The 23,694-nt window shown below is 42.7% G+C and overlaps 1 protein-coding gene and 1 long non-coding RNA gene across 4 annotated transcripts in view; one reads left to right on the top strand and one right to left on the bottom strand.

The window, feature by feature from the left end:
• DAB1 (DAB adaptor protein 1) overlaps positions 1-23,694 on the top strand; it is a 195,579-nt gene that overhangs the window by 50,836 nt on the left and 121,049 nt on the right. For 2 of the 3 annotated variants that reach the window (XM_090146730.1, XM_090146728.1), the window contains exon 1: positions 13,045-13,977. The exons of the other annotated variant lie outside the window; for it this stretch is intronic. The gene's annotated coding sequence lies outside the window, so the exon portion shown is untranslated. Of the gene's footprint in view, positions 1-13,044; positions 13,978-23,694 lie in introns of those variants that run through there. 3 annotated transcript variants of the gene reach the window in all.
• LOC149916900 (uncharacterized) lies at positions 4,288-6,400 on the bottom strand. Its single transcript, XR_016468981.1, has 3 exons — positions 6,341-6,400; positions 6,144-6,237; positions 4,288-5,554 (listed from the first exon to the last, which is right to left on the bottom strand). It is a non-coding gene; the product is annotated as an uncharacterized LOC149916900 (long non-coding RNA).

Here is a 23,694-nt window from a genome sequence, read left to right as displayed (position 1 = left end):
TTTGCTTTATGGGACAAATCAGATAACAGTTTAAGGCTGAGTGGTAGCTGACTATATATATTCCTAGCTAGTTAAACCGCTGGTTGTCAATAGGCATCTTTCATGTGAAAGGCAATTTCAAGGGGACGAGATTCCATCTAACAGAAGTACTTCAAGTACATTTTTATACTTGCTCACACGCAGTATTTCATAGCTATCTATGCAGAAGATAGATGTGAAAGATACAATTACTGAAAATCCCTCTGCCTGCTTCTGTCCTGGGATTTTTATTTTATTTTTTTTTTTTGGCTCAGAGAAGGATTTCAAATGATTGCCCTTACACAAAAATGATAAAATGAAATATATATACGTATATTTTTGTAAAAGCAGTCTTGTCTATTCTTCATTTTCATGTTTCTGGGCAGGATTTTATAGTGCATGTGCAAATGTTTGTTTATATTTGATACCCCACAAGCAGTGTGATAATTACCAATTTTTGCTGGATCAATTCCAGCGAAGAGATAATAATAGATTTTGGTTACTTATGGCTTGTAAATTGAAAATAATTCATTGCGAGTCAAAAATATAAATCCAATATCCTTATGGCTTTTCTGCACGTGTTTAATTGGATGTTGAGAAACCAACAAATGTATTTACAGAATAAAAAGGTTGTCTCATAAAGAGAAAATTGGCTGAAAGAACTTAATCTTTTAATCCGTGCCTATAGTGACTTAGAAAATGCGAGGCTGCGATGTTTCAAAACTGATTTTGTTTACTCTACTATACTGATATAAAATTATATTGATAGTATTAACTTCTGTGTTAAATCTTCTCCCTCCTGGCTGTTGGTATATGCAATGTCTTTCATTTCCTGTTCTTCTCATTAAGGGATGAAAACAGTGCAATGTCTATTCCAGTTCTACTGTCTTGAGACACAGAGTCATAGAATCACATGAATCATAGAATGGCCTGGGTTGGAAGGGACCTCAAGGAGCATGAAGCTCAAACCCTTCTGCCACATGCAGGGCCACCAACCTCCACATTTAATACCAGACCAGGCTGCCCAGGGCCCCATCCAACCTGGCCTTGAACACCTCCAGGGATGCAGCATCCACAACCTCTCTGGGCAGCTGTTCCAGCATCTCACCACTCTCTTGCCTTCCAGAACAATAGTACTAACAAACTTGCCACCAGATCTGTGAGAGGAAGCCACTTCAGAATTAACTGCACTCTCCTTAAGGGTTCCTCTGTGTTCTTCACCAGCACTGACTCATCCATGCTTATGGCATGCCTTGAGGTGGCTGGAAGCTGTCCCATACCCATCAGAGAAATGGAGATACAGGGCAATACGAGACAGAGCTCTGTATTTAGGCTGTGTCAGAGCTGCCCAAGTATGAAAAAAGAGGCAATGAATTCCAAGCATGACATTCTCCTGTTTCCTTGGAGAAAGATTTTCTAGTAACATAACCACTATCTATTTTTGTATTGTTAGAAAGCGTTGGCTACGCTGGTCCATCAGCAATGTTTTGCATATCCAATACCACAGATATATTCTCCTTGTGAGCTTTTTCTATAACCCCATGTTGCTCTCTGCTCTGTAATTGTACTGATCCATGGTATACTGGTTATTTTCCCCAGCTGACCTTTGCTTTTCACTGACATTTGCAAAATGTGACCGAAAATAGATTAATAGATGTTAACCGCAAAATCTTTTCACTGCTCTTCTATTAAAAATAAAACAAGACCACAACTACTTTCTGAACCTGCAGAATGGGAAGAAAAATGCAAAAAAAAGTTCAGATATTTGCTTTTGCTAAGCTACCTCCAAATGCACTTAGAGGCATTGACCACTTGCTTAATTTTATGTGCTGATTTACACAAATCTATTCTAAGTAATGAGGAGCCCAGCTGGTACAAATCGTTACCAAATGCCTTTCATAGCCACCTTTAGCTGGAGAACATTTGTTCAGTTTTAACAGAGAACAAATTGTTTCAAATCATACTGGACTCTCTCCAAAGTATTGAACACGATTTTATCAACTGTTTGGAAAGGGGAAATTAATTTACACCCTCCTCTACTGCCAGATGTGTGCTCTGACAGGTTGTGGGACAGCAGATCCCAGTCTCCAACTGCCCCCCAGCTTCTGGGTGGAGAAGACGTTTCCTTGCTGGGTAAAGCAACCTTGGCAGCAAAAGCTGCTCAACAACCTATTTATTAGTATCTGTACTCCTCCCCTGCTGTTATATTAATATAATGAATTGTTCACAGGTGCTTCAAATGAGGTTTAGATGATCACTGGGAGCTTTGTTACTCAAACAAGCCAAATTGAAAGGAGCAGATGCTGTAGGAACAGTCCCCTAGCAAAAGTATATGGTATGACTTAATGAAGGTCATTCTGCACATTTTGGCCTTGATGACCCCAAGAACAATAAGACTTTCATTATTTTACTGTTTCTAGACAGAAAGGTGATTGCTTCCTGCCCACTTGCCTTGATTTTTTTGGATGCCTTTATTACATCATTGGGAGCCCTTAATTGCATTTAATCCTACTCCCTTTTAGCTGAAATTAGATAGTTCCCAAAAGATTGTTGTTAAACTGTGCTCTAAGTCATGTTAGAGCTTTAACGTTCCTCTTTGTGGTGATGTTGAAATCACAGTGAGAATTCAAACATGAATGAGCCTAGGTGAATATAGAGTAAAATGGACATTCTTGGCTGGAAATGCAGACCATGTATAAGAGAGGAGCTGGAGGTCGTGCCAGATGTCTGGCCTGAATGCTTCCTACAGCTAATGTTTGTACAGTCCAAAACTCGTGTTTTTCTCCTCTTCCCCTGCTTTGTGTCAAACACAGAGAAACCAACAAAGTGCCATTTTTCCAGAACTGCGTGTGTACGCAATTAGCTTTATGAATGCTGATTAACTGGTCTGCAAGGTCCCTTCAAAGGCTGTGCACAATGCCAAAGAGCTGCAGTGTCTGGAAGAGAAGCAGTGCACCATGGAGGGGTGGTTCTGAACTGAAGGCATCATACCCACATAGGCAGAGGCCTGTGTCCTTCCTGCTTGGCTTTGCATACATTTCCCAGTGATTCCAGGGGAAAGCTCAATTATTCTCAAAGCCCCAAAGCTCCTTATTGTAGGGACAGGGAGAAAGATGTTTTCTTACCATGTTTTCTGTCTCTGTTTCATTTTTGCCTTTTTGACACAAGGCTCTTCTCTTGCTTTATGTCATTCACTTCTCATCTTAAAGGGATTCCGGTCCCAGCTGAAGCTTCTAGAGGCTATAATCATTGCAATAAATGTGAAGGCTACTGTACCCAAATAGCTGCCTAACACCCCCTCCCCCAAACAGAAAAGAAAAGTGGCTTTCATTCCCTTGCTTATGATGTTTAAAGGGAATGCTCTAAGGTCATCGTGGGCATCAAAGGCCCATCTCTGCATCGCTCGACTGTCTTCTTGCCAAGTCCTCTAACGTGTATGCTCTGATAGTTCAGTGACAGATATCACCAAGGAGAAAGGACAGCGTTTTTAACCTTGAGTACACACTGCAGGAGAAAATTACACAGAAAAACCATGTACAACGCCTGTGCAACGAGCCGAAGAAAAGGATCTTCATTGGGCTTTTCATCTAGAGGGGGCTTTGGAAGGAGCCGCCAAACGTGGTCGTTTTTTAAGATGCACTACAAGTGGGCAGTGATGGAAGTACCAACAGGTTACCATTCCTGCCTGGAAGTATTACTGATGGGAGTTGAATTTATACTATACAATGTGGGCACAAGACTCCTTGCTCTTCTCAGAAGAGCCAGAATTTTTTGTTCATTCTGCAAGCAGTGTACCTCCTTCCTTGCTGCTGCAAGATATAGTGCACCCATGGAGTTCAAGATTATATGCATCCTAACTCTTGAGTGATTTTTAATGTGGAAGATGTGTACTTGGATGGCTTTCTGGCTTGTGCATCACTAGTCATTGTTTATAAAGTTTACTCTGGGCTCCTGGGGTAGGTCTGTCTTTCATTTTATTGGGCTTTATGGCAGAGTCCACAGAGTGGAGCAAGAAGTAATTGTTGAATTCAACTGTAAAAACTACCACTGCTGTGCTTGCCTGTGACATCTGCTATATCCTGTCGTGCATGTGATGAGGGGTAGATTTTGTTTCATTTTGAAATCCGTTGGTGAGTTTGAATGGTACCTAAAATGGTTGATGGTTCATCAAAACACATACAAAGCACTTGCTTCCTGAATCCATGCAAAATGATCTTCTAAAGGTGTAGCAAACTAGAGTTCCACAAATAGAGTTCAATTTCCAGGCTCTGTCTTGAAGGCCAAGCAAAAGTCCCTATGAATTAGGTAAAGATGTTAATAGAGTAGGAAAAGCAGGAAGACTGATTTATGTCTACTTGGATAAAAATATTAGCAACTTCTACCGTTGTTTATTGGTACAGTTTAATTTCAGCATATTTTCTCATGAGCTTAACTTTCTCCAACCCAAGTCATTGTTGTGCCCTCCTGGGAAATTCCATATTGCACATAGATACAGACAACACCACGCAGGACTGGAGCATACGAGACTACAGATCTAAAGTTGCAGAAGGGCACGAGGCTGAGGAAGCTGTATGCTTCCCTTCTCTCATCCAATATGCACCCTTGCATATGTGTTCCTGGTCATGCTGTGAGTTTTACAGCTCTTTCTTCCTCATCAACAGACCAGATGGATCTAGTCTAGCTTCCACCCACTCCTGAGCTGTATCATTTATTGACATTTCTCAGTCCCAAACACTTCTATTTCAGCAAACTATTCAGTTGAACGCTATAGATTTTTAGTAATCCATTATCCATTTAATCAAATTTGCAAAGATTCTCTTCCTTGCAAAAGACCACATCTGCAATGTATTCAGAGTCCAGAATGAACATATTACAAGCTCAAAAGCCTTGCTTATTAAACAACACGGATTTTAATCTGCTCTGAAAGCTGACATCCTGGTGAGTTTGTTCAAATTTATGTTGAGGAAATAAACCCCACTGTATGGCAAGATATACATGAGAAATGAAGGAATCAGGAAGGAATGGGCTATTTGATTTAGCAATAGCTTGCATTTCTTCTCATTCTTTCCATAACTGTGATTTGATGCAACTGCTCTGGATATCGATGCTTCTGTTTCTGTCACTTTTGCTAGAGGTAGGCACACAGATTCAAATCTCTGATGCACAATATATGTAAAAGTAAGCCTTACAAAAGTTGCAAGAGTGCCTCCTTAGCATCTAAAGTTGGAATTTGACCCTCAGATCAAGTATAAAAAGTGCCGTGGTATTTTCTGATTTGTTGGATGTCGCTCTGATTTGGAGAGATACCACCTTAAAAACTGCTTTGCTACAGAAATGCCAGAGAAATGATAAATCTGAAAAACTGTTGCCCCTTCTTTGTATATACTGCATGGTCACAAACTGAGCCTTAAGCATAGGTTCTTTTTGAAATCCTGGTTGTTAATGATCTTTTCAAATGTCACATGCTTGTAGCAGCGGATGAAGAAGATTCCAAAACTGAGAGGTGTAGGTTCTGCCTTGGCTCTGTCATAATTTCCTATTGAATGTAAAGAAGAAAAGTAGGAAATAAAAGTAAGGTAGGCATTTAGGAACATAAACTGTGCTGCTACTAAGCAGTTTTCTGATACCAATAAATAACGTGTATTTGAGGTGAGTTGTTAAACCTGTGTTTTTTCTCAAGCTAATGTTATAATCTCTTTTAAGTGAAGGATTATATTTTGAGTTAAACAGTAAAAACCTATTTAGAAATGAAGCCCTGATCTAGCTGACATCTATAAATTTATTATAAAATCTAAATGCTTCAAATACCCTTCACTTCAATTGTAATTTTAAGATTTATATTATTGCACTGAGTTGCTAAGCTGGCACTTGCAATTTAAATTTCTACCTGGAAAGCCTGAAGAGGAAAAAATAAATATGAATACCAAACATCAGAAAAACATGATTTGTCAAGTTTTGAAATGCATATGAAAATATCAGCTTAGACAAATATGTTAGGATGAACCCTGCTGTGCTGCCCAGCCCTTTTGCAAACCTGTACCATGCAGTGCATGGGGATGGGGAGCCCCAGGGTGCAGCTTTTGTTGGACAAAGAGCAAACCAACATCCCAGGGACTACTTTTTACCTCTGTATTAACTCCTTGGTGTGTTGCAGGCATACCAGAAGACAAGAGATCTTGTGTTTGAACTGCAGGCATTAGCACTGCTGGTTACTAACACCTGTTGTACAATTAATGAATATACAGATGTTATGGTATAGCTGAGAGCTCGGCTATATGGCTGTTACACCAAAGCAGGAAACAGAAAAGATAGGCACACTCACCTATATCCCAGGTTTGCATGGAGAATTCCAGCAGAGTGAATCTCCAGAAGAGATCCTTCCCCACTGGTAGTCAGCTCTTAAATGGGTCTAGGAGAGGTGGAGCCAGGCTTCACCCTTCCAGCATCACAGGTGAATTGCTTTCACCTGTGCTCCCAGGGCTGACTCATTGCTCACCTCAGGTGATCAATCAGAGGTTCAGACTGTGATTCAGCAGTTCCCATACACCTGTGTCCTTGGGTTGTTGGTGAAGCACCTCATGTTCCTTAGTTCCTTAGGTGCAACACAGCCCCGAGCCTGCAGTTAGCTGGGTGTAGGGATGGCTCTATGCACTCAGTCCCACTGCTGCTCAGCACAAAGGAGCCATAGCCAGGTGGTCTGTAATTAGCGAAAGAGGGAATACATCTGCATTTTGAAGTGCCAGTGTTGGTTCAGAGGTGGCAAAAGGAGATGTCTGTGATTTGGTACCCAGGAGCTGAGCTGGATGCTCAGAACGTAGTGAGAATCTAAAAGGAAAAGCCAGAAATGCGGGCAGTAAAAGCAAATAAATGTACCGGTTCCTATTTAAACAATAGATTTCTAAGTGTTTTATTCTTAAAAGGTAAATGATTAAGAATTACTTCATAGTTTCAAAGGTAGTTATATGTAGTAGTGGGTTCAGCTGACTTGGAAACGGGCGAAGCAGCTTTCAAAGGAAATTGTTAGGAATCTTTTCTAGCACCAAACAGAAACAGCACATTAAATCTTATTTAAAGGTGCCTTGTTCAGCTATCACTCATAATACCATGCTGAGGGCATTTTTCTGGATGAGTCTGAGGTTAAGAAAAATACCTATTGAACAACTAGTGCCTCTTACCTCAGCACTCGAGTTTTCCTCAGAGGTCTACCATCCAATTACTGACCAGATCCAGTGATATTTAACTTATCAGATCTGACAAGAGCTGAACCCAGGGTAGAACGACTACTTAAACATTTATTTGTGTCAATGACACGTTTAAAACTCTCTGCTCTGTCTAAATATTTGAAGGAAAATATAAAGAGGAAAATGTAATGTGACATAGGAGGAAATGAAAAACAGCCGTACTTGCTGAGGACATTCAGTGCACACAATTGCTGTCTTTTGAATAGCTGTTATTTTGGCAGAAATTGAGGGGAACGCAGCCCTAAATATCATGTTTGTCTGTCTCTTTCTAACAAAAAAGAAAAGATTTTTACAATGGCAAGCAAGTCTTTTGCTGTCAAATTCGCAGAACGTGACAACAGCCAAGATCTCTAGGAACCTCAAAGACTGAAGGTTTTGATTGTAAAGCTAACATCTGAAAATAAAGAAACGATGAAGATAAATGTATGCTTAGATAGAAGAAGTTTCAGTAGTGCTCAAATTCAGGGAGTTTAAGTGTGTCGACTGGTTGTTCAAGTAGGCTATAGAATCATAGAATGGGTTGGAAGGGATCTCAAGGATCATGAAATTCCAACCCCACTGCTGCAGGCAGAGCAACCAACCTCCTTATCTACTACTAGATCAGGCTGCCCAGGGCCCCATCCAACCTGGACACCTGGAAATACGTATTTGTGTTGTTTATAGGCTGCACAAAGCATTTGAGCACACTTTCATCACAGGGCCTTTTGGGGCACTGAGAACAAGCTGTGCTTGTGTGTGCGGTGATGGGGATCTCAGCAGCATGTTGTGGATCCTTTCCACATTCCCTTGCTGCCCAAATGGATGTCAGGGAGGGGGAAACTGCAAAGGGAAATGGTAGGCACCCAAGATTCTCTCTGCCACTGAGTGATGTGCACTGACTCCTCGTTCCTCTGCAGAACATAGAAATCTTTTCAAGATGTGGATCACGATTACTAGAAATTTACTTGGGAGGGAAGGGAAAGATATCACAAATTACCAAAGTTGCTCACTTCCTACCTTCCATTTTATTTCAATTTTATATAAAGCATAAAATAAATCTTAAGCAATGCAGCTAAAGATACAGAGCAACACAAAAGGGAAAAAGGTGTAGGAGAGAATTTCAAACAAATCTTCAAAGCTGCCACCCTTCTGCCCCTTTTACTCTCTAATTCTGCATAAAGCCAAATTTCAAAGTTCTTTTTAAAGCAGATCGCCTGCATTTCTCATGGGTAGATAGATTTTCCATAGGAGGTACAGATTTTCCATAGTAGATATCCTTTACTGTCAGTTTACACATATAAAACCATTGTTAGTTCTTTCTGAAGTGATACAGAACACGTGGGCTTTCAGTAGATAAAGGGTGCTGAAAATTTTCTTCATCCCTGAACTTTTCCTAGAAAGGAGATTAAATTCAGAGGTTTCTCTGTGTGGATCATCAGTGATGTCTGGAGGGGATGACAGAACAATGGAAGCTCGGAATGCGTGCGTATATCATGTTCTTAGCGACAAGCTCTCTGTTGGAATCTGACACAATGTTTGCAAAAGCAAACCCATTCTAAATTAGTTTGCAGTTAATTGGCTGTGAAGGGAAATGCACCTTGCCAAAGAGGATTTGAAATATGAAGCAGTTTGGATTTGTGAAGAAGTCGATCTCTGTACTTGAAGAATCGCCGGCTCTTTCATGGGCATCTCGGCAATAATATGCTTCTTAAGCTGCCACAAATTCCATGATTTGGCAAGGTGGACATCCACTTATGGCCCTTTGCTTGAAGGCTGATTTTAGAGGGGTAGTTGTAAACTGTGTGTTGGAGCTGCTGGTTTGCAATTGAGGAAGGAGGTTTCATTCTGGAGATTTCAGCAGTGTTTTCATAGAATCATGTGAATCACAGAATGGCCAGGGTTGGAAGGGACCTCAAGGATCATGAAGCTCCAACCCATCATCACAGGAAGGGCCACCAACCTCCACATTTAATACTAGACCAGGCTGCCCAGGGCCTCATCCAGCCTGGCCTTGAACACCTCCAGGGATGCAGCATCCACAGCCTCTCTGGGCAGCTGTTCCAGCACCTCACCACTCTCCTAGTAAAGAACTTCCCCTGATATCCAACCTAAATCTTCCCTCCTTCAACTTGAAATATTTTTAAGGGGAATTTTCAAGAGGTTTTGAATATGTGGTGGAGAATGACAGGAACTGGCAGATATAATGTAAAGATCTTTTTCCTATTTTTCTATCTCAAAATCAAATAGTCACATCTCTAGCAATGGTTAGCATGTATGTGGTGATGTATGTCCTTTTATGTCCTTCTCAGTCTCTGCGGTCTTCCCAAAACAAAAGTGGAGAAAGTCTCATGGTAGATATGGTATATAGGTGTGGTAGAGATTGACACATAAAAAGCACTGATTGACTTACCCAGGGTCACACAACCGGTCAGTGACAGGGCTGGAATCTGAACCAGCTCCCTGAAAACTTTCAGCACGTCTAACTATACCATCATGCAAGCTTTGTTGAGAAGTATGATAGGAAAAACTCCTTCAGTGACCAGCTGACCAGCCCATGATGCAGAAGGAACGTGCAGAGTTCCATCTTCAGAAGCCAGTGTGGGTGTCTGGCTCTTTCAAGACTTAAATTTCGTTTGCAGTATGTTCGTGTGCTGGCTTTTAACAGATGTCTGTGACTTTTGAGGCTCATACATCTGTTTCACCAGATTGCACTGCATGGTCAGGAATTATCATAGCCACTCTCCGATATGAAAAACCTCACTGCCAGAAGATAGAGGGCTTCTTATTTTCTGTGAAGCAGCACTGCCATTTTTCTGCATAGATCTTTTTGAAGGGCGAGAGCAGTATTCAGCAGTGTACTCTGTTCAGTGACCCATTAGCCTAGTAAGTATCTTTAAGAAAATATCCCTTACAGGAGTTCTTTAATGGAATGAGAGAGCTGAAATAGAGGATTGTGTTTCCTTCCATTTGATAAAATACAGGATGAATACCAAATCAGGACTAATTCTGCTAAATGACTAAGGAACCAACTGTGTGACTACAATGGTATGAGGGCTACATAACTACTGGTAACTACCATTACTACTGATAATGCAGCAGGTATTATTTTCTGCCACTGCCTAATTGCTTTAGAGGAACTTATTAAAACTGGAAGCACTGTTGTGTCAGGAGCTATTCACATGGAGTATCTGGAGAGCCATCAAGATGATCCTGCTGTGGGCTACGATATGTATGAGTAAAAGCAAAGAGTGGTTTTGTGAGGAAGCTGTCATTTTGAAAACTCAGTTGGCAAGGGACGGTCTGCACATTGTTCTGTGTCTTAATGAGACATTAGCAACAGAAACGATGGCAGATTCTCATCAGATATTTCAAAACTCACTGCAAGAATCGCACTTTGTAAAGTGCAACAAATATCTTTTGTTCCTTGATCCTTTGCAAGCATGACCTACAGCTCCTTAACTAACATCTCCCCAAACTTATCTGTCATATTGCTCACCAGCCCCTTGTAATCACAGCTCAAGATACGTGAATTAGTTTAATGAAAATAACCCCCCATTCTCTGTCTCAGAGAATGCCCAATTCTCATTATTACTAATGGCTGTTACACACACGTGCTGACAGTAACCTCACAGGTTTTATGGCCTAGTGATTTACCAATTATGCAGGCTGGTGTTAGTTTTATGGCGTGGATATTTCATATGATAAACACACGGGCTTGCATCTGGACAAAACGCAGTGGATTAAATAAAAGAAAACTTTCTCCTTGCCCAGCAGAACACTGAAAATTTGCATAACTGGAGCAGATTTTAAGAAGGGGAAACTATCTTTCACCAAATGCTCCTTATTTGAGACTGCTCTGAAAGGAAACCAGCTCCATTCTCAGCTTGTGTGGTGCCGATTAACCAACATGTGAGGTGGAAGCAAGAAGTGTTGTGAGTACTCTCTTCTTAGGGAGTCAGAAAACTGCATTAGGAAGTTCTCTCGTGACCTCTCTCATCACCAGGCAGATGTTCTTGCAGTACTCCTTACTGCAGCTTACTAGCAACTGCAGACCTTACTGTAAATTGGGTAATAAACCAAATTACTTCAAGTCCAGGTGTGTGGGAATCAGTAGTGGGGATTTTGAGATATTTTTGAATAATTTGCTCAGTGCTCTCAGTTGTATCTTTGAACTCATCTCTGTCTCCAGCTACTAACAAGTAATGGAACCCTTTGCTAGTTTGTGACCCTGTTAGCTCAAATCTCATCAAGAGCTAAGAAGGTGATACTGCTTTCCTTTCAGTAAGTGCTATTGGACTGAGTGCTGCTGAGGTTCCTGTTGGAAAACAGTCTGAGAGAACCACTTATTGTGGTTCCTATCTGTAGCTATTTGGTGGTTCCTGAAAATGATGTGTTCAGCCTACAGCAGGTGTTTTATCCCTCTGATGGTATGGCAGCACCTCATCAGACAGGAGAACGTGGGAACGTTGTGTTGAAGTAAGCTTCACAGACAAAACAAAAGAAGTTGTGGAAATCTCCACACCACATTTCTTGCTCTTGCTCATGTTTTTTTTAGTAGAGAGGAGGAACTCTGACCATATAAATGTTCCCATATGAGAATCTGTGTTGCGAAGTTATGGCCTAAAAATATTGTACATCAAAACATAGCTGACTGCATAACTCCTGCAGAATGGAGGAACTCAATGAAGAATTGCAGCTCATGTTACTTTTCAGGTCTGTTTTACTTTCATAGGTTTTTTTTTTGTTTTTTTTTTTCTTTCTATTTTTTTTAAAGCAGGAAATTGCATAGTATAATTAGAAATTCATTTGCATTCATATTACAAGCTGTGAGCAAGTACGTTCTTTTATATTTAAAAAATATTGTTAGCAAGTGTGACTTGCATCCACAAATTTCCAACGTGGGAATGGAGTTTATGCTTACTGCAAGTCCCTTCTCGTGTTCGCCAACAGCCAGCACCCTTCCTGTTAAAAGCAGGACATCAGGGAGGTCAGCAGCGTGAAAAATGCAACTTCATTTTACAGTGCAACAGGCAAGGATGGAGAGCAGCTCAATGATTGTTTCCCCAACACAAAATGTGCCTTTTGAGAATTGAAGTTCACAAACATTTTGTCTGACTTAATGCTTACAGACAAGCATGGCCGAATGTCATCCAGAGGAAGCTGTTATTTCCTAATGGAAAAGTGTCTTCTGTTTGTTGACTTTTTTCTTCAGCCTCTTGTCTCTTTGAGATGACACTCAATTCAGTGGAAAACATTGCTGCAGTCATTTTACTACAGGGACTTAGATTATTTAAACCCACATTAGAATAAGTGGGTTCCATTGATAAGCTTGCCTTTCATTTCTTTAATGAATGGAATTGAAGAAAACAGTTCTATAGAAGAAGTCTTGACTCCACTACATGCTTCTGTAAATGTGGTATGACTTCTGAAATGCTTTTTGGTTTTTTTTTTACATTGTAAAGGTTGTTAGATGACTATCTGTTACGCTTAAGGCCTAATGCGTTAAGGAAGGAATAATTGAGGAAAATAAACGGGAGTGCTCTCAGATCTGCGTGTGTTGAGCCTCATGGATGGGCATTCAGCCCTGCTAAGCAGTTCACCATGTCAGTGCAGACCTCTCACCTGCCAGCTGGAGCGACGACAGCCTGTAAGCATCTTTCTGCCTGGTGAGCATCGTGCTGATCACTGGCTGATCATAGAATGGCTCAGGTTGGAAGGGACCCCAAAGGATCACGAAGCTCCAACCCCCTGCTGCAGGCAGGACCACCAGCCTTCACATTTAATACTAGCCCGGGCTGCCAGGGCTGCATCCAACCTGGCCTTAAACACCTGATGGCCATTTCAAGGAGCAATATTAGTGTACTTTGCACGATGTCTTGCTGGTACCTTCCAATGAGGTTGGAGCCATCTCCTCAACACCCAGGCCCTCAAGGTGAATCGCATCGATCTGGCAGATACAAAAGGCTTTTCTTTCAGCAATTTACCTGAGTTAGCTGGAGTTGAGCTGCTTTTATGCCTCGATTGGAGATAATGCTAGTGAAATAGCAATAACCTCACCAACGTACTTCTCTTCTGTATGTAAATCCTTTCAGGAAGTGCATGACAGCCTCCCTTTTCTATGGTCTCCGTTTGTAAAGAAGCTGTTATCACAGAATAAGTTTAATGGGTCGTGAATTGTGTGTTGAAAGGAGCGTCTCCCTCTGACTTCTGATCTGCCTGCAATAGACCTACTGGCTCGGCAGCAAGTGCGTTAGGCTAAATATGCTTCCTCCATTGACTCTGAAGGTAACAGCCCTAAATGCCTCATTAAATTTTCACGGGTGACTGAGAGAAGCCATGAGAAAAACACCACGCTAGCAACGGGGTGACAGCGGGGTTTTCGGACCCCTCCTCACAGCGAACCCCACGGCCGGGGGCAGCGCGGCCGCGGAGTCCCGAGGGACGGCCGGGTTCCACGCGTGGGCAGGAGCCGCCCCCCGTCCCCAGCCCTGCGAGAGGAGGGGGAGGGGGAGGAGGAGGAGGAGACCGACCCCCGGCAGCAGCCTTCCTCCGCCGCACGCCTTCCTATCCCCTCCCTTTGGCCTCAGCGCCGCGCTGGCGGGGCCGGAGAGGGCAGACGGCGCGGGAAGGCGGCTCTCCCAGCATGGATGAGCCATGTGTATCCTAAGGAATAACAGCAGCTGCTGCGCTCACGATGGGGAGCAGAGGAACGCGCGGAGGAGAGGGCTCGCTGGGGCAGGTGAGGAAGCGGCTCTCAGCACGGATGCCGGGTGGGTCGTCCTCGGGGGCGAGCGCAGCCGGAGGGGCCGTTTCCCTGGCGGGGAAAGGCAGGGGCTCTCCGGTGGAAGTTTTTTTTCGCCACCCGGAGGAGGAAAGGGGCTGAAATCTCTGCAAGTCGCGGCAACTTGAGGGTTTCCCCCGAGTCTCAGGGGGCAGAAGCGGCTGTTTTCAGCTCCCCCAGCCCCGGACGAGCTGACGAGCTGCGCTGCGATGCTGTGCGGGGTTCCCCTCTCCGCTACCATCCCCCGCCGGGCCGGGGCCGCTCCGAGGGTCGTTGCCGCCCCCCAGCTGGGAGCACCGATGTCGCTCCGTTACCGGCTTCGCCCCGGGCAGCGGGCACGGCTCCGCGCCGCGGTGGTCGGGCTGCACCGTCGCTGCTCTCCCCGTGAAGGCGCAGGCGGGGTGGGAGACGCCGCGCTGAGGCGCGGAGGGGAAATGGCGCCGGGAGCTGAGGGGCCGCTGCCCCCCAGACCCTCTCCAGAACCGCCCGCTCGGCTCCCGGCAGCGGGGGGGCAGTGGAGCACGAACGGCTTTAACCTGCGAGCAGACGGTGCGGGGCTGGGACAGCCGCACGGGGAGCTGAGCGGCCGTTTCTCCTCTGGGTGCTATCCGCGATGGTCTTCTCCATCCTAAATACCGAAGGAATGGCCCAGCATTGCGATGGAGAGCACCCGATAAAGCTTGTTTTGTCCCCCCCCCCCCTTCACTCCGCAGGTGATGGGATGCTTTTAATTCCAGTGCCAACTTCTGTTGTGTTGTGCTGCTCCAAGTGAAGTTAGCGTCTTTCCCCCCAAAGTAGTTGTGTAAGCGGAGTCCTTGGAACTCTTTGCCGTTTGTCTGCGTTCTGAATGCACGTCTGAATCACTTAATCATGTTTATTGTTTTCAACCACTCAAACGGAATAAAAATTACTTATCGTTGATGGAGCTTGTCCCGCAAGCTGTCTCACAGTATGTTTCCGTTGCGAGATGCAGCACTGTGCAAACTATGGACCGTGGTATTGTTTATTGTTCTTCCCTTCTCCACCCCCACCCCCCACAGCGCCGGTATCAATCTGTTCCTCTCCGTTCTGCTCAAAAATAATGGGAGTTTTCACCAGTAAGTTCAATATTCTGACTTTTGTCTGAGATTTTTATCTTTTCTATTCGCTCCTCAGCTAATTTTCATCAAGCTGGCATATAAAGCAGTGAAGGCATTAAAGCTAAAGGGCACTTTCCAACTCTTGAAATGGAGCTGTAGGTAGAATTAGTGCTGGTTTCACAGCCATTGTTTTTATTTCCATCCCAACCACACCATTCCCTGCCCTTTTGTCATTCTCACTTTGTTCATTATGCCTTCTAACACACCATTCACTTTGGTTTACAAGTTCAGATTTATGGTTTGTGGGGTTTGATGTAGAAGCTGCTCTTGGGCTGTGCCTCATAGGAGATTTTGCTGCACTTTAACAGTATCTCAGCACAGTGATGGAGGACACCATCGTGTTTTCTTGTAGGATTACCTTTGGGACTTCAGAGCCTGCACACATCAGTGGTTTCATCTTAGGAGGATTGAAATTGATTTTTTTTTATTATTATTTTTAGTTCAGCCACTGAAAGACCCCATGTATGTCCTTTGACCCGTGGCCTCACATGATGAAGTGACACCAGCAGTAGAGGATGTTGACTTGTGGTTCGTGCTGTAGGGCTTCCCAAGCTGTGATACCAGCATGAACACACTGTGCTGGTGGCCAGCCTGCCTGATGTGCTGAGAGCAGAGCACCATTGTTTAGTATGCACTGGAAGATCCCTGTATGCATATATTGAAACAATTTTAAGCCATGAACTTCATGATTCCTTATTAATCCTTTTGTAAGGCCCCACCTGAGGTTCTTGCTTCAAGCACAGTGCAGGAAGGTTGTCTTTCCTTTTCATCCTTAGTCCTGACAGGCTTCTTTGCTTTTAAATAATTTGGATTTCCAGTCCTGCAAGATGTTTGTATTGAATTAGGAGCAGCCAAGCTACTTGGTTAAATAGTGGTTTGATGAGAGAACTTCTGTTTTTACAACTGTGTTTACTTTTCAAAGTGATAGCAAATATAGGAAGGAAGACCAAGATTTTCTAGACTTTATAGTTCAAATAAACTTTCCCAGTCAATATTTAGACAAGGTCTTGATGGTTAAAGTTAACTGTGCAAGTCAATGTTTAGTCAAGGTAATGACTTGGTTTTTACAAACACTACCCAAGCGTTCCTGCAAAATTAATCAGAGTTGCAGGATCACAGTACATTTGATCAGCCAGTTACTTAGGAATAAAAATACATTATGACATGGTCTCAGATGTCCTGTGCTAGCTGATATTTCAACAGTGCTTGCCACCAACCCTTTGTGGCCTCATTCTTACAGCACTAGTTCTACCTGTATGCATGTATGTCTGCACACAGGACTTGTGGGATAAAATGAGTCCTATGCTACCTTCTTTTTATAGGTAGAGAAATAAGGCAGAGTTATGCTGAGTACCATCTCTTAAAAACAACTGTAAAGCTGTGCAGTACAGCAGCAGCAGCCCTAACACGTGTAGTTCCAAGCAGATGTTTCAGGTGGTTTGCAGGACGAGGTGGGCATTTCTGATAATGAAGTCATTGGATACAGTCTGAAAACAGTTTTGGTGTCTGGGACAAAAGTGATGTAATTAAATGCTGACTTTGGTATGCAGAGTGCAAGACTGAGGTGTGTTGTGATGTGGGAAAGAGCTGGAGGTCCCTGCTGCGATTCTTCCTTTCTTGAGATTGAGTGAAGATTGTTCTTCTTGCTTTGGTCTCTCCAGCTGACACTAAAACAACACTTCATTTGGACTTCATTTGTTCCAAATTTTTTTTCCTTCTTTCTTTCTTCCTTTTTTTTTTCCTTCTTTTTTTTTTTTTTTTTTTTTTTTTTTATTAATTGAACCACTTGCAAATGCATTCCATGCAATTACATGGGTATTAGAGTAGATATTCATTAGGATTTTACTAATCTAAACCTCAAGTGCTGTTCTGCAAATTTGCCAGCTTTTGTAAGGGTGTGCTTGACTTCACCAGCAGCAGTGTTTTATTATGAGTATTTTGATACAGTAGAATGAAAAGCATATATTCTAAATCAAGTAATTAATCAGATTTAAATATTTTCATTTGCATGCTTTGACTTGATACATAGAGAAAATGCAACCCTGTACTTTGCACGTAACAGTAGGTTTTGCCCCAGTCTAGCCACAGAGGAATTATATTTCATGGCCCTGATTTAGGATTTAATCCACAAGTCAATCTTCTGTTTCTGTTTAAAAGCAGCAAAATTGTTCCAACTTAGGAAAAGTGAGTAAACCCATTAGTGTGAGCCAGACAAAAGCAGGGGATTTGCCTTCTGAAGAATGGAAGAAGAGAGAGACTTGTTGGCTTTTGTTTTCATGTGACTTCTGGAGGTGTTGGGATGAAGCTGGTGCTCAGGATGACCAGCTGTGTGCCTGTGCAGGCGTGGGAGCTGTAGGCATCATATCCCCAGCTGTGGGGATCTGGTTATCAAGTCCTTTAGACTCAGCTGAATGCTCTCACTATATCTATCTGCAGCAGGACTGCTGAAGGGCTGTGTGTTGTGTCTTGCTCTTAGTCATAGAACGACATAGAATTAGAATCATAGAATGGCCTGGGCTGAAAAGGACCACAATGATCATCTAATTTCAACTCTCCTGCTATGTGCAGGGTCGCCAACCAGCAGACCAGGCTGCTCAGAGCCACATCCAGCCTGGCCTTGAATGCCTGCAGGGATGGGGCATCCACAGCCTCCTTGGGCAACCTGTTCCAGTGCCTCACCACCTTCTGTATGAAAAACTTCCTCCTAATATCTAACCTAAATTTCCCCTGTCTCAGTTTAAAACCATTCCCACTCATCCTATCATTATCAATGCATGTAAGCAGTCATTCCTTCTCCTGTTTTTTTAGAGTCACTTGCATGGACTTATGCCAGCACCTCGGAGGTGTGAAGGTTTAGTTAGGTTGCTCTTGGAATCAGAAAGCAGGTCTTAAAAGTGCTGTGTTCTGGCCCAAGAGGGGTGCCACAGGGCAGAGTTTCCAGCCTGTCATCCCTTATCCTTTCCATGGACGGTGCTTCTCCCATCACTCCATTATTGCTGGTTTAACGATGATCCATAAATTGTTACTTTTCTTCAATGTAAAAAAAATAAAAATAAAAAAAATAGAGCAGTGTAATACTTAAGTACTGTTACACATTTTTCCCTATATATACATATATTTTTCCTTATATACATATTATATATATATACACACACACACACAAAGATTTAATAGCTGCAGCTTTATACAGAGCTTGCTCAAGAGTTCAGATATTGCCAAGCAGCTGCAATGAGACACTGAGAGCTTTTTTTTTTCCCCCAGCAAATAGTGATTACTCTTGTGAGTAGAAGAACATCAGTTTCTTGAGAGTCTTTGCAATTCCCCAAGCCCAAAGGCAAATGAATAGAAATTTAGTGGACCACCTAGTTCTTGACATCGAATTCTCCAAAGAGGACTCTGACCTAATTTATATTGTATTGAATCAAATAATCCTATCATGCATGTGTGCTTGCCATTTTGTTTTCCTTTAGCAGGCATATTGCTGTCTTGCAAAATGTTCAGATTTAGCAGTTAGGCAGCGTCCCTGTGGTTTTAGGAGGTGCTTTTAGGAGTAGCTACTGGAAAATTACACGTAGAGGACAGTTGTGAAAAAGCAGATCATCAAGATATAACACTGAGACTGCTGGAATTATTTATACCTGTATGTGAGCGTATCATTGTGTAGTGCTGAGGGCAATCAAGACCAGTCCACTACAAAGCCTTCCCATTACTATTAAGGATGGAGCCACAATCTCACCAGAGTGGTTTTTGTAGCAAAAAAAAAAAAGCCACGATGTAAAGATCTTTGTCATCTGTGTGATAGGGCAAGTGGCAGCGTGATTGCTGTGCTGCTTCTTTGCAGAGCTGCTGCTGACAAGTGGTACTGAGTGTGTTTGTTGAGGCTGGCGTGTTTTGAAGTTAATTGGGAGCTGATTAGTATCCAGGCACTGGAGTTGTGGCCCGCTGAAGCAATTCCTTGTGTTTCAGTTCCTTTTCTGGTGTTATTCTCCAGGTAATAGGACCCATCAGTCTATCTGTGCTAAGTCCCAAGATACACTTTTGAAGTTTATCAGGTATATTCATGCTGTAAAAAAAAAAAAAAAAAAAAGCTTTTAAACCCATCCAGCTGTAGGAAAGTTGTGGCCCTGCAGAAATTGAAGATCATAGCAATAGTTACCTGAAGACTGTTCTTTGCTTTCAGAGCGGGTATCCCAGCTGCAGGACTCTTTTATGCTTATTCAGTAGATTTCAGGGAGGTTTTCAGCTAAAAAGTGCATCTCCTCTCTTTTTAAATGCAGTGTTTAAAGCCTTCTGGCTTTCCAGTTAAGAGGGTTTTTGCCCTCTGCTTTCATTTTGGGACAGCTGAGCTTTAACACTCCTTTAGAAGGAGTGGGTGATTAGCGAGCTAATAGCTTTGACAGTCACCAGATGACTCTCCTTGTTCTAGCTCCCTATAAAATAAGAAAGGCCTTAATTCTCTTATAGCTGTAGAACAAATTGTCTGATGTTACACTTCTCTTGAACAGTGTGTGGTCAACATGGGTGAGAGAGAGAGCAGAATAATATGATGTATAGTATGATGTTCTCAGCCCATGTAAATGATACCTGAAGCCAAGAGAGGTTCTTCAACTGATGCTTTTAGAGCAGTTGGTTTTCCTTCTTGGCTACCTGCAAGACTCACAGCATGCTTAAGCAGGAAGGTCACCTGGTGTCACATCTGCTCTCATGCCAACTGCTGTAGGTTAAAGGTTCATTTGCTAATGCACAACATGGAGTAGTTCCTTAAACACGTCACTTCGTTGTGCCTACAGAAAAGATGTCAGAGAGTTGGGGTGTCTACATGAGATTATTGGAACTTCTAGCTAGGCATTTAGAATTTGGAGCTGGGGAGGCTTAAAATGTGCTCATTTTGGAAATCAGGAACTCTACTGTGCATCCAGTTGGAGCAGTCAACATTTCTAATTGTTCTTTTACCCGACTGACTTCAAATCTGCTGAGAGATTGGTTACTTCCAATCATAGTGGGCATTTCTCAACCTAAAGGATTATTGTTGTTGTTATTATCATTAATTTAGTATCACTATCTTGTAGTACTTGAAGTGGCTGAGGAGAAAACCTGTAATTGATGGCTGGATGAAAAAAGTCTTATTTGTGGTCACAGCTACCTGAGATGCAGTTAAACTATGCGAAAGCAGCAAAGAGAGTTGATTCAACTTGATTAAACTTCATTGCATGTATTCAGGTGCCTTGAGTAGTTCCCAAGATCAGGCCAGAATAGAGCTATCCCAGCTGACAGGACTCTGCTCCTGCAGATGCAGACTGTGTTGGTAATTTGACAGCATTTACCAGCTCAGTTAAACCTGTGTAGTTTGCTTGTGGCTGGTGGTGATGTGGGAGACTCTTTGCTTCTTCTATCTGTTAGATTTTGTGGTTAACAGTGGCAGGGTGCTGTACAGCATTAGCTTGCACTTCAGGATATTGCTGCCATTGAGGACTCGGGGCAGAAATTTCCAACTGAGCTATGTGATGAAGCCAAGCATAAGGGTAATTATGGAGAAAAAAAAAAAAAGTGAAAAAAATATATTAAAAAATTAAACTTCAATGCAGCCCAGTTGATATGCATGGAATTGCACTGTTTAATCAACAGTCAATGCAGTGAATATTAATATTTCAATTAGCCCATTCATTCCTTTATGTAATAATATGCACAGTCAAGCTATTTCTTTGTTGCTGTTTTTTATGTCAGTTTTCTTCAAGCCTTGAAGCATATTAGCAGATTGAAACCTTCCAACAGCAAGAACAGATGATCTGATGGTGTTTCTGTCCCAACTGTACCACCAATATCAAGGTTCTTACCATTGGGGGCTTTGCTCCTTTTTTAACATAGGAAATGTTCTCTACTTTAGGGTTTTCATCCCTAAATGCACAAACACTTATAAATCTGGTCACTGTGCACCAGTAATTCTGAATGACTTCATTCAGAAATGCTGAAGGCTCTGGTTATGGTTTTTAAAACACCTGGTAGTTGATTGCAATGAAGGCTCCCCTTTTAATTGTGCTGTAATTAATACAAAGCAAATCAACAGGAAGTGGTACTTCACACAGCGTGCTGGCAGTTGTGCTCAAGTTTAAAAGCAGTGGAATATGGCAGCGAATTTAATAAAGATCTATTTATGAAGGGTTGTGGTTTTTTTTTTTTTTTTTGGCTGCTGAAGTAATTGGTGGCTTCAGGACAGTTTTTGCCCATTGATCCTGTGTAACACCTTCCATGTATTCAGTCCTGATTCTCTTCCTTTTGAAAACAAGAGAAATAAAACGTTTGAGAAGTCCTAAAAAGGATAACAAATTGAATTGACCACTTGCTGTTGCTGGCACTCAGATTTTATGACCCTTACTTCCCCAGCCATAGAGCTATTCACAAGCGCTGTGTGAGAGTTACAGCTGATGAAATTTGGTAAAGTTTGTGGTTTTTTTTTTTTTAAATCAGAAGAGCTATACTGATTTACATCAAATGGGGGCTTGTCCACTGTTGCTATGTTATGTTTGTGGCAAATGCTAATTGATTTTGGTGCATACAGATCCTCAGAAAAGTGAGAATTGTTATTGAATGAATCCCGCTGTGCCAGGCTCTAGTTCCTGGATTTTTAGTGCAGAGTGATCCTGGAGAGGACATGAAATCCTCTTTATGCTGTGAAACAAAAGTGGAAAAAAAAAAAAATCTGCCCAGCCTCAGCCATGGAGCAGTTCACAGGCTTTGGCACTCCCAGTTTTGGGGCTGACAATGAACAGCAAGCAGTTTTCATAGGGAGCTCTGTGTGCAGCTCTGTTTCCTGCAGCAGGACTCCTGATCCAGCAAGCTACTTCTGTGTGCTTGCCCTGAATGATTGTAGCATTACTCGTGCTTTGTTCTCTCACTTCATTTCATAATGTGCTGTGCTGGGCTCTTGGCTAAGATGGAGAGATGGCAAAGAGGTCCTCAGGATGGTTAGGTCCCTCATCATGCAGTGTAGAAGCAGCCTCATTTGTTAGCTTAAATGAGCCCACTCCTTGAGACTAAAATTTAGGTGAAAAAGGCCCTCTTCTGAGTTGATGAGGATCCTCCAGCTGCCTTGCTATTTCCAGACAGCAGAAATCCAGCTTAGCAATCCTGTGCACTTAACATGAACCAGCAGTGTGCTCTTACAGCTCAGAAAGCAAATGGTATCAGAAGAGGGGTGGCCAGCAGGGAGAGGGAGGTGATTGTCCCTTTCTACTTTTGTGAGGCTCCATCTGGAGTACTGTGTCCAGGTCTGGAGATGCCAATACAAGAAGGACAGAGAGAGGGTACAGAAATCACCAAGATGATCAGAGGGCTGGAGCACCTCCCCTATGAAGACAGGCTGAGGGAGCTGGATTTGTTCAGCCTGGAGAAAAGAAGGCTGCGGGGTGACTTCATTGCAGCATTTCAATACCTAAAGGGAGCCTACAAACAGGAGGAGAGTCAATTCTTTGAAAGGGGAGATAACTGCAGGATGAGGGAAAATGGTTTGAAGTTGATGGAGGGAAGATTTAGGTTGGATGTCAGGGGGAAGTTCTTTACTAGGAGAGTGGAGAGGTGCTGGAACAGCTGCCCAGAGAGGCTGTGGATGCCCCGTCCATCCCTGGAGGTGTTCAAGGCCAGGTTGTTGGGGCCCTGGGCAGCCTGGTCTAGTATTAAATGTGGAGGTTGGTGGCCCTGCCTGTGGTGGTGGGTTGGAACTTCATGATCCTTGAGGTCCCTTTCAACCCGGGCCATTCTGTGATTCTGTACACCAGGCCCTGGTGCCACAATTTTCCTCTGTTCAAAAGCAGCTTGGAAATGGCCTACAAACACTGCAGGAGGCTGATTCTGGTAATCAGTAATTTAGATGGAACTTTTTGGCAGAGGTGGAAGTGGTACAGGTAGGCATCACAACAAATGAGGTGCAGACATTTGTTTTGCAGGTCCAGTGACACAATAAGAATTGTCTTGATTAGTACAGTGCTGATTTTCTTCATTGTGGCTGGAAACGTGTGCACAATTTGTGTGTAGACAATGAGCAGAGCAAATAGAATATCAGTGATAATGTCTGTAATGGACTCCTGCTGTGATTTTTTTCCCCCTCCTCCTTTTGATGGATTAAATTGCATTACTGTAGTGATTTATTTTTCTTAGAGGAGTACTGTTCTGTTGAATGATGGCAGATGTATTTCATTTTCAAGTGTGGATGGATGTTTTTATGAGAGAGAGCAACATTGGATTTTTCCAAGGTTGTCCATGGTTTGATTTGTTAGGAGAAACAGGCAGCAAGAAAGCTGCAGGAATTGTGCTGGTCGCTGTGAAATTAGGATATGTACTGCTTCTTCTCCCCCATAATCATTCAGAGGATCACTGTAGGATTACTGCTTATTCAGACAATTCTAGAAAAAACATACAAGCTGGAACTGTGATCTCTGAGAATTTCTTTCAACGCCAGATGTGAATGTTAGAGGTTTGGGGAAAAGAGTACCTTCAATCAAAGTTATAAAGAACAGGAACAGAGGTCATTTGCAATAGCTCT

The sequence above is a fragment of the Phasianus colchicus genome, chromosome 9, assembly GCF_987193195.1.
Source record: "Phasianus colchicus chromosome 9, bPhaCol1.hap1.1, whole genome shotgun sequence".
NCBI lineage: Eukaryota > Metazoa > Chordata > Aves > Galliformes > Phasianidae > Phasianus > Phasianus colchicus.
Note: the sequence above shows the minus strand (reverse complement) of the source record. Positions and strands in the feature narration are given on the sequence as shown.